Here is a 12,038-nt window from a genome sequence, read left to right on the forward strand (position 1 = left end):
CAAAATAACACCATTCAATGGACATAATTCATGTATTGCACTTAAGAACCAGATTATATTGACGTTACATGGGGTTTCAGTTAAATTACATCGGTACTGTTGCTTAGGGAATTCGAAATACAGATATTCGTAATATTTTAAGTACTAACGTAATTTAGGCACATGTTCATTCCAAACTTAAGATAAATTATACATTCTAAATATTCGAAGTTTTGCAATTCATTAATTACTACAAGACATTTAAGAAACATTTGCCGAACAGATATATCAAATAGCACATAGAAGCAGCAATTTATTTCTATACATTCAATAAATTCCGTATAAAAATCCCATTCAGCAAACACTACATCTCGTTTCTAACAGCAACTTGACAAAATGTCAAACTTTAGCAACAAATACATTTGAATATTTTAAAATCGGTGATGAGAACCTTTCTCGCGTCATGTGTTAATACAATAATAACTGATGCTTCTCGCAAGCTCTCCATGCATACAGGCAATGATTTCATGTGGACTACTTATGCTATGTTATTATTATGTACACAATGTAACTAAAGTAAAAATTGGCTAAACGATAATTAGACAAACTCATTTGCAACATTCACCTTTAATAGAAATTGAAAAATAATTACAAAAAGATTAATCCAATATGTAAGATACGCAAAGGTAACGTTTTATAGATTTTATAAAATATTCTATATATTTATAACCATTAGACCTTTATTAGGTAGCATAAATCATAGCCGTTATTTTAAAATTATTACTTTTAGGATCATATCAAATTAAATGTAACAATTGCACCGCCAACATATTATTTCCATTTTTGTTTATAATATTCAGAAAACATGCCCCAAATATTATTATCATAAATGGATTGATTAGTGATTTATCAACTCAAAAAGTAGACACCCAACTAAAATTAACGCGTGTACTCCTGTGTAAACTACAACTTGCCTTACATGACTAAAAACTTGAAACAATCTACAGTTCTACACACAGCATACATAGTATGTACAATCCATAACTATATACACAAATACATCATGGCAAAGATATCAAACGAGCTCCGCTTTGCCATTAATTAGTGAACACGCATGAGCATTTTACCCATTCGTTTGTATCAAACATCCAGTAATACATAATAAAAAGCCCCTGGCATTGTCGTTACATACTTAAAGCATTCATCTTAAGGCAAATTCTAATGCATGTTCGAACTGTGGCAGACCTGGCAGATAAATTGGTAACTAACAATTCTTATTGTCCAAACAAGTGAAATATCAAGGTCCCAATTTAAATACTCTCTCATGACCCCAATGTGACTATAATGAATGCACATCGTTTTGATAATTCAGAAAACTTTACCAACGAGTTATTCGGTATTTCAGATATTATATTCATAATTCGTTACTGATGGTTTAAATGAGGTATAAACGAATACGCCGTGTTATGAACGGCTGGAACTACAGATAAATGAAACGTGAATGACTCGACCATATACATTTTCTGATTAACAGACGTACAAAATTATGTACATTAGAAGTTGTGCGTATTTGATACGGTAAACTAAGAATATTATAGGTAACCTGCAAAGTTGACTCGTTGATTTTAGTTGATATGTTCAAGTCGTGGGTGACATGATGCAAGAACTGTGTGAAGCCCCGTGAGCACATCTCTTAAAACACGTAATGTATGGAAAATAACTATTTGCCGCAACTACTGTCGCTTAACTATACACCATGTCGCAAAAATATTTAATTTACACGGTTGTATATATTCGTATAATCATAAATATATTCATTTGTACATTACACGTGTGATTTTTTCTTTTTAAACTATTTACAAATTAACACAACATTTCGACCTTCACCTCTATTCACAATAGTTTTATTTTAACCTACTAAATTATAATTATCAGGGCTGTAGAACTTAATTAAACATATTTTATTGTTAATCATAGTTAAATGTTTTTCCTAAAACTTAACTCGACCCTTATTTATCGGAAATCAATATAGGCAAGGTCAAAAAATGAAGTTTTAAGAAAACACAATTTATTATGTACTACATATTATTACACAAAATTATAATTTAAGTGAAATTAAATTATATTCATGGATGAATGAAGAGTATTCGCGATACCAGTTTTTGCTTTACTGAAATATAAACGTTAAATTTTAGAGTGCAAATAAAATACTAAAGGCACTTTAAAAACGACAATCTTTCTATTTTTAATATTTTTATTTTTCTATTTTTAGTATTTTCACATCTACACATATATTTATAACTCGGTCAACACGAATATTCTTTATTCATGCCGTAAACAATAGTTGTGTCGTGACCAGTATTACTTTATATACAAGGACATAATAAGTTTCATAGTAAGAAAATCTAGCCATTTGGTACATGAATACTGAACAGAACTGTATCTGCAATAGCATCTTACCCAGTGGCTAATTGCTAAGATCAACCACATTTAACTATCAACACTTTTCCTATATTCATTTGGACAGAAGCGGAACTTTTCACTATTGCCATACGAAGAAAATTATATTAGTAAACTTCTATAAAATATTTCAACTTTGAAACCAAGTTGGCGACTTGCGGGATACATTGGTCACAAATATAAGCTATGATTCAGAGAAAATTGTTCAGACTGAAAGTATCGGTAACGATATCGTATATTGGACAAAATGCAATATAATCATTCGAAAATGAATTAGTGGTTGGAATGTCTTTATCCCTCGATTGAGGCGAAAAATATTTCGAGATATCAAGTTCAAAACACCAAATATGTTATTTATAAAATAGTGATGGGAAAGTAAAATATATGCTTGTTTTAAGACTATAATGATTTAAAATCTGTTTTATGTACTAGAGAAATATTAATAAACATTATTAATTATTATTGCAAGATCTATGACATGAATTTAGCTAATTTAAGAGCGAAATAGTTAGTATTTATTTATATCTGTAAAAGCATTAAAGATTGCATGCTATTTGTTACTATACCTTTTTGAAAGGTTTGTTATTTAAATGATTATTAATGTTGTTTTATTCGCTGGAAAACAAAATTAAATATGTTTTATATATTTTAAATAAATAAAAATAAATTACATCTGACAATGGTTTGTAATATGTATGTATATGCGTTAAAGAAACTAAATGAATTCAAAAGTGTACCTTAACTAACACCTTTTAAAATGTGATTTTAGGGCGTCGTCTGGAATCAATCCTGTATCTGATTTTAGTGTGCGATTGAAATCTAACAACTGGCCATCAAGATACCCGCGCCTGAAATATGTATTTCCTTAGTACTAGAAGTTTTCAACAAATAAGGTCGTAGTGTTAATCTCTATTTCAACAATTTACATCTTACGATAACAATATACATACAATGTTATAATATGAACTCGGTTTATTATGTATACAGTCAACTGTACTATTTAAAAAGTTAATATGTTGGATATTAACATATCGTGAAAAACAGGATCACTCAAGGTTAATAACATTTTATGATCTAGATATTAAACACAAAATGAGAAGTAAGAACACAAACACGAAAAAAATCAAGCTGGGAAGAGAGATAAATAGATTTATGATCCAGGTGTCTGACCACTGGCGAGAAAATAAGTAACGGAGACTACGAATTGGCAATACTAAACCGATCTAATCCGATCGGGTGGCTAACTTGTAAGATGTTAAAATACACTATACCAAAATTGACTTGCGCACGCTGCGCTCCCCAGAGGTTTCTTACCTAAAATCCTGAGCGTCAATCTCAGCAGAATGGGCCTCAGCGAACAATAAGAGGCTGACAAAATTGGGACTTTTCCAGGGTTAGAAAGAGTTTTAAAGCAATTACCAGTCACTATTTAAGGGGTCTTCCAGACTGGTTGAACCTTGTTTCTTACACCCTGTACAAGACAAATCTGTAAGCGCCCGCCCCAAGGCTATAATATCGTCCACGTCTATGTCATTTCTTTAAAAACTTTCCTCGCAATTCGTAAGCGACGGGCTATTACCGTTTCCATGTGTGCCAGCCGGGGCACAGACCATAAACTAGATGTTAATCCAAATCGTAAAATTCCAGCAGTGTAATGCAGGACCTTTTAATTCAGTCTTTTACAGCTTTTATTTAAATAAATTTACAGCTACAACTGACTGGGAATAAAAGGTCAAACATGTCTACCGATCATCAAAGCCTTTATGAACATCATATCCTTTATAGGTGGATACTATGTTGTATCCTGGAGCCTTCGGGGCGGTATTGCGCCCAAACCTTACGCGGCCGGAGTTTGCACAACTACCGATAGTTAACACTGTATTATAGTTAATCGATAGCAGAGCAGAGAACAGCAGAGCTATCGGTTAATTTTGTGATGACATTGATGATTAATAAAGGGATTTTACAATTATAAATCATATACAAATATATCGCTGAATTAAACCACAAGGTTCGAAGTTCTATAATAAAATTCTTCAAAGGATCCATAAAATGGCTAATATCGTGGCTCAATTTAATCGAAACCATTGCAAGTCATCACAACTATCGAATGTAGTCTATGAAATGGTGTCCCTTACAACGATGAACCACTACTATCGTAAGATCAAATCATAAGGCTTAGTAGGTATATGGGAAAATGGGTAAGGGGCAACTTTTCATAAACAAGTATTGTCGTGCATTACCGAGCCGCATCGGCGTGACGATAGCCGATTGTTACTAACTCTAAAACTAATCGAATTAATCAATGAATGTAGGATTGCAAATTCGATTATTGATTCATACATTTTTCCGGAAAACAATCGAATGAAAATAAAATATTATCAGCGCTAAAGATAGTAATAAGATGCGCAGACTTTTGACGTGTGGCGTTAAGTAGCTAAGCCCACTGTTTTATGAAACACAATGTATAATATATTGGACCGATTCCTTTCAGTATATTTTCAGTCAGTTTAGTGTATATTCTGCCTTGTGAATGAAACGAAATAAGTGATCATTAATTCAATCGATGTTTAGTTATTTGCCTTAACATTCAGTCGATGTCTAGCAGAAAAGACGTTTATGAAATCAGCATCCGGGCATCGTTCATTCACCGAGCAGAAACATCGGGATCGGTCCGTCGCTCGATCGCTTTCCGGAGCGCAACAATAGGGATGTTTCCTGGGTCAAAAAGCAAGAGTTTTAATTAGTCCGTCAGTTAACTTATCAAAAAATACTCTACACGTATTTTTCACTTTTTCAAACTAATGAAAATTTAAAGAGATAAAGCGCGCCAAAGTTCATAAGAAGAGGCCCGTGACGTCAATGCTTGCATAAAAGTGCCGCACGTTGTGACGTCATGCAGAACTTCAACACACCATAACTATGTAATTATTTGTTAGATTGACAAATAAAAATATATGTGTCCAATATTTTTTGATATTAAACATGACGGACTAAAAAATTTTTTTTTGGAAACTAGCCTATCGGGTACCTGAGCGCTCAGAGCTTGCGCGGGCGCGTGAGGCGGCGCTTCTTGCGGTCCGGCGTGGCGGCGTGCGGCGTGGCCGGCGTGGCGGCGTGCGGCGTGTGTCTCGCGTCGCTGGAGGCGCGGCGGCGCGCCGGCGGCGTGTGCGCGGGCGCGGGCGACGGCGCGCGAGGCACGGCCGTCCCCAGCTCGGGCCCGCTGGCCGCGCTCGCGCTCCCGCTGGCTGCCGGCTCGGGCTCCGCGCTCTGTGCGGCGCTGTCGAGCGCCCACTGGAAGGGAGAGTGCTCGGTCACGCATGGAACCAGGGTTCGAGGATATATATCAAGGGATATATAAGGTGTTATTTTTTGTACTGATCATACTTTACCAACGCATCTAATAAAATCATACAAATACAACCCAAGTGTTTTTAAAAAAAAATTCAGGCTAGTTTTTGTTTTTACTTTTCCTAACAAAAAAAAGATATTATTTTTACAACCATCCTGTCTTCACTCACTGCCTCTCTCTCTTTCTTTACTCATTTCATTCATACGAGTACGAACAATGGCCGCGCGTTCATTCAACGTTCACACACATAAAGGTTAGATTACACTAAACCTACGTTACCAAAAATAATTATCACTCGTGAGTATGTACGATGTTACGTCATGTTAATAGGTACTACACGCTGGGAGAAACAAAATCTAGCCACATAAGTAGGTAAATAAGTGTATTTTCATTAGTGTAATAGCGGGGGACTTTTCCAACGAACCGAGGCGAATCATCCGCGTTAAACTAGAAATTTAAAAAAGGATAGAAATTGGAATTCAATATCTACGGTTTCGTAATGCCTACGCAATTTATTTAGAGACGTAATAAAAAATTGATAGGTACATACCTATTACTACTTCGCTTCGCTTCAGTGGAAATGCACCCTAATATTGAATATGAGTAGGTGTTGTAAATAAAACTCACTGATCAATTTTCCTGGTTTTAATTCCTAAATTATGATTTGCCATCACACTTTAGATTCATTGATTTTACTTATTCACACATTTACCTATTTTGAATGTTGTTATTTAAAGTTCCTAGGTTATTATTACACTAATCACAATACATTTTGAACGTCAAGCCTTTGTTGAATGTTCACGTAAACACTGTCTTGCACTGTCTAATCTAGCCACGATCGAATTGAGGTAATGCTTTCGGGCTGCACACTTGCTTGCTGTTCACTAGACACCACGTCGGATGTTGTATTCACAATTCGCGCACTAACTTTTTTACGGAAAAAGTCCCTTTCGCGTAAACAAGCACTCATCTGTCCAAATCACACTGTAGGTATGTACCTAGGTAGACTTCCGCAATAACCATCGATAGAACTCGGTCGCGGTCGTGGCCCTCTGGCAACAACTCCTTGATAAGGCATTCCGTATTTTTACGCAAAAGCCGCCGTCTGCGGCGCTCGCATCTGGGTACCGCCAGCACTGTGCCGGTGATTGAAATTGAAATCCAGAACTTCGTCCTCGAAGCGCACGGGATCTCGTCAAGTCAGGATACGGCTGCGCTCCCTGAAGCGCTGCGCGGCTCCAAACAAGCAAGGTGTGAAGGTTTTCGACTCGTCAATGTTTCTCGTCGGCCAGTTAGTGTGCCCGAAACATAATTTCACCTGCGTTTTGTTATTGATCAAGCGCGGCATTGTAATAACTCGCACATACACTGCAATACGTTTGGGCGCATTGGACGGACTGGGACGATTATTTATGTTGTTGAGCTCCCGCATGCCGATCGGCGGCTCGGCGCGTGCTGTGGGCGCGGAGCGACTGGCAGCGATATCAATATGGCCGACTCACGCGGCGCGGCACGTGGCAGCGGTCGTTGCCCTCGGCCGGCTACTACGATAGTGCGTAAACGAATACTCACCGCGCTCAAAGGATGATTTATTTTTTATTTTTTTCGAAACATTCTTTGTCGTTTTACTCGAAAACTAGCCTGAATTTTTTTTTAAAAACACTTGGGTTGTATTTGTATGATTTTATTAGATGCGTTGGTAAAGTATGATCAGTATAAAAAATAACACCTTATATATCAAGATATACACCGTGTTACTTTGCATTCTTGCCATATTCACAGAGATAAAAGTAGGTAACAATACCTATTATTTAAGATAAACAAGAGACTCCCGTAAAGAAAGTACACTAAGATTTTAGTAAATTTGGTTTTTCAGTACAAATTGGAATAAACCAATTTTGTCTCGCACGTCCTACAGGTGCAAGTGGAATAAACCTAGTGGGCGTGGCCTAGTTCTTAATTTTATGGCTTTGGGTACCAGCCTTTTTATCCAGTCATAATAACTATTTTAAAATACTCTTCAGTTGATTTCAGATTTTCCTTTCTACTTTACGGGCTTAGGACCGTCAAAAATACGTAATAATTAATAGGGTTTCAATTAATTTTCAACATTGTATCCTATTTTTACAAATTAATAAATTAAGTATACCTTATTCACAATTAATTATTTATTTATAAGTTCCTACTTACAAAGTTTACGTACTGCGAAGCAAGTGTTCAAAGTGTCCTCCGTTCTGATGAAGGCACAGTCTAGCACGGCGAAGCGTAGGTTTTTCGCTTTAGTTTTCGCAACACATAAACGTTTTGTATCACAGTTTCACTAAAACAATCCTTTCATGTAACGCATTTACACTGTTTATCTCTTCTGCGCATACCAGTCGTTTCAAGTCACTCCAAAAATCCATTAGTGTCAGGTCCGAGGATCGTGGTGGCCAAGCCACTGGACCCCTCGTCCAATCCACTGTAAATTCACCAAACGTATTATTCGCGCACTTGACGTCCTTATTGTGGGGGAGCACCATCCTGCTGGTAGTAGAGCATTTGGTGTAACGCTAAGGGTACGTCATCAAGCATTTCGTCTAAGACGTCTTGCAGACACTCCAAGCACCATTTTGATTAAATTATTCGTTGTTTGAATACACTTCAGTCATTTTTGTATTATGTATAACGTGATTTGTGTTTGATGGATTTCTCAGTTTTTTACAAGTGTCAAAAAGACATTTTAAAGACAATAGATTGCAATAGATATTTAAAAATACAATAAAAAGTAAAAGTCTCCATCGCCATCGCCAACAAGTGATGTGCATGCGTTACGATAATTAGTGGTGTGTTTAACAGATTGTCGATAAAATAAAATACTCAAGATTAAAAAAATTTTTTTTCGGGCATTATTTTTTTACGGATTTGTGTTCAGTATCAGTAATATAGTAACCTCTGTAAATATGGCAAGAATGCAAAGTAACACCTTGTATATCGGATATATATCCGATATATATCAAGCCGGTTATGACGATATATATCAATTTTTAAAATTTGATACTGTATTTGTACTTTTGACATAAGATTTTTATTTTTTTAGTTGATTTTGCCGTATTTAAAAGAAGATTTTATGTTTTTGCTTTATTTGTCTGATTTTAAGTTTTAAAAACATTTAAAACATGTTTATGTAACACATATGCAATAGTATTCATAAATAATAAAATAAAATAATAGTATAGCTTTCATACAAAATTGACATATATCGGATATATATCATAAATATCCGATATTTTGATATTTATAATAAATATCGGATATTTTCGAACCCCGCATGGAACACATTTTAGGGACTCTGGTTCGGCGCTCTCTGCGTCGCTGTCGAGCGCCCACTGGAATGCAGAGGGCTTGATCATTTTAGGGATAACCTGTACTTCAAAACAATGGGACGAAATTCACGTAGACATGGTTTTAACTAGAAATGCCAGCCATTTTTTTATGTGGGGACTAAAATATCTCAAAAGTTAAATACCAATTTGCTACAGATTGAATTCACTACAAATAATAATTTATACAGGGTGTTTCTTGTAAGGTGTCAAGCCGAAGGCAGGTAATAGGTGAGGACTAGACCTATCGATTTCACCCCCATGTATGTTCTACGATTTTTCGTAGTTTAGAAGTTATTGTTAATTTTGTGATTTTTTTCAAATTTTATGACCTAGTGGCTTAATTTTTTTTAATCTTTTTTTTGGGTTGACTTTTCTCAGATTTCTTTTTTTTGACAGATTCTCTATTAGTTGCAAATATTTGAAAAAAATAATCACCTTCCTATCTTTGATGCAAGACACAAAATTTTTGCTAGAAACATAAAAAATATGCTTTTAGCAGAACATTCTAAAATTTTCAACTGAAATGTATGAGAAAAAAAAGAATTTCCATAGGTCCAAAATAATTTTTAAAACTGCGCAGTTTTCTAAACTTTCATAATAACACATAAAAACATGTACTTAATAGGCCATTATTTTCTGTAATCGCTCCACTAAAGTGGTAAGTCGGAGATTCCGTTACATGTTTTTGACTTTCTTAGGACTAAGTAGTATTTGCAATCCCCTAAGTTTACGTTATGTAGAACACATTTAGAGACAATAACTGAAAAGATTTTTTTTATCCACAACGTGGAAGCTCTTGCTCTTCATCTGGTATACAAAAGAGAATATGAAAATATTGATGAACTGCGGACAAAGCTGACTGAAGCACAAAACCATATTAGAATGCAAGAAGCTTTTGTAAATTTACGAATAATTGTTTTGCGTCGTTGTCGAATGTGCATTCAGGTCAGCGGCGGACATTTTGAACATTTATTTTAAATTAAATCATTACACCCTTTTTTGCTCTCTCTCTCTCTCACAGACACACACACACACACGCGCGCACACACACCACACACACACACACACACACACACACACACACACACACACACACACACAAACTTCTTCCCTTTCTCTCGCAATCTAATAGGTAGGTATATCTTTAATCGTAAAGTAACAATCACCACTGTGGTCTAGTGGTAAGACTACCTATTTAGGACAGCCAATTCCGTTTCCACTTTCCATCAGGTCAGATGAAGGATGTGCTCGTTGTGGATAAAAAATGTTCTGTTCAGTTATTGTCTCTAAACGTGTTCTACGTAACGTAAACTTAGTGGATTGCAAACATTAGTTAGTCCTAAGAAAGTCAAAAACATGTAACGGAATCTCCGACTTACTACTTTAGTAGAGCGATTACAGAAAATAATAGCCTATTAAGTACATATTTTATTGTGTTATTATGAAAGTTCAGAAAACTGCGCAGTTTTAAAAATTATTCTGGACCATTGGAAGTTCTTTTTTTTTTCTAACTTTTAAGTTGAAAATTTTAGAATGTTCTGCTAAAAGCATGGACCTATAAAAAAAGTCGGACGGATTCTCATCAACAAAATACTGTGACATTAGGATACACCAGCTTACCTGTACGTACAGGCCGGCACGCACACATTCACACCCTGACGCACCACTTCGAGTGCAAACTTCACACAGTTGACACATTTAGGCGGCGAAAAAACAACACGAATACGACATGTCTTGTGTGATGAAATTGTGTAAAAACCGTTCTGTTCGAACAAACAAAAATTAAGGAATCACATTTCACAGGTAAAATAATAATCCAATCACTTATTTCCCGACATTAAAATATTGAAATTAATTGAAATCAAACGTCATTCACTCGAAAAAATAATACGTCAAAGACCAGTGTTCTCAGTTATTTAAGTGGGAAAATTACCCGAAATATGGGAAATTAATAATAATTTTAGGACTTTTTAGTTATTACGCATACTATAGAAATAAAATAATTTATCATAATAATTGTGTTTTAATGGGATATATTTTCATAGATTTGATTGATCCTTCCCAAAAATGTGGAACTGCGAAATTCAAATTTTCTTACATTGATTGCAAGTCAGTGTCAGATTGTATGTTAAAATCTATCAGAGATAATATAATAATAATGATATTGATGATGCATAAGATTATGATTATAATGTACACAAGATTCGCAATTTGTAACTGCTTGAATCATTTTTGATCAACATTAAGTACATACCCTGACACTGACTTGCAAACAATATAAGAAAATTTGAACATTGAAAATTTCGCGCCTACCTCAACGCATTCACCTTTCATCCTTTTCAAATTCTGTCTACATTTCCAAGTAACATCTGCCTATCTATGTTTTTCTTAAAATAAATGGGTAAAATGTTTTGGCTAACATGGCATCCCTAAATTCACTCACACAATAGACAAACGCCAAAATTTTGCGTCACAGTTTTGTTGTAGCGCGAGTTCCGTCCGCCTTTTTTTATAGGTCCATGGCTAAAAGCATATTTTTTATTTTTCTAGCAAATATTTTGTATCTTGCATCAAAGATAGGAAGGTGATTATTTTTTTCAAACGTCTGCAATTACTAGGGAATCTGTCAAAAAAAAGAAATCTGAAAAAAGTTAACCCAAAAAAAAGAAAAAAAATAAAGCCTACTAGGTCATAAAATTTTAAAAAATCACAAAATTAACGATAACTTCTAAACTACGAAAAATCGTAGAACATACATGAGGGTGAAATCGATAGGTCTAGTCCTCACCTATCTCCTGCCTTCGGCTTGACACCTTACAAGAAACACCCTGTATAATAACTTTAATTAAATTACAAACTTTTATAAATCAAAATTTAAAAAA

The sequence above is a fragment of the Ostrinia nubilalis genome, chromosome 8 (assembly GCF_963855985.1).
Source record: "Ostrinia nubilalis chromosome 8, ilOstNubi1.1, whole genome shotgun sequence".
Taxonomy (NCBI): domain Eukaryota; kingdom Metazoa; phylum Arthropoda; class Insecta; order Lepidoptera; family Crambidae; genus Ostrinia; species Ostrinia nubilalis.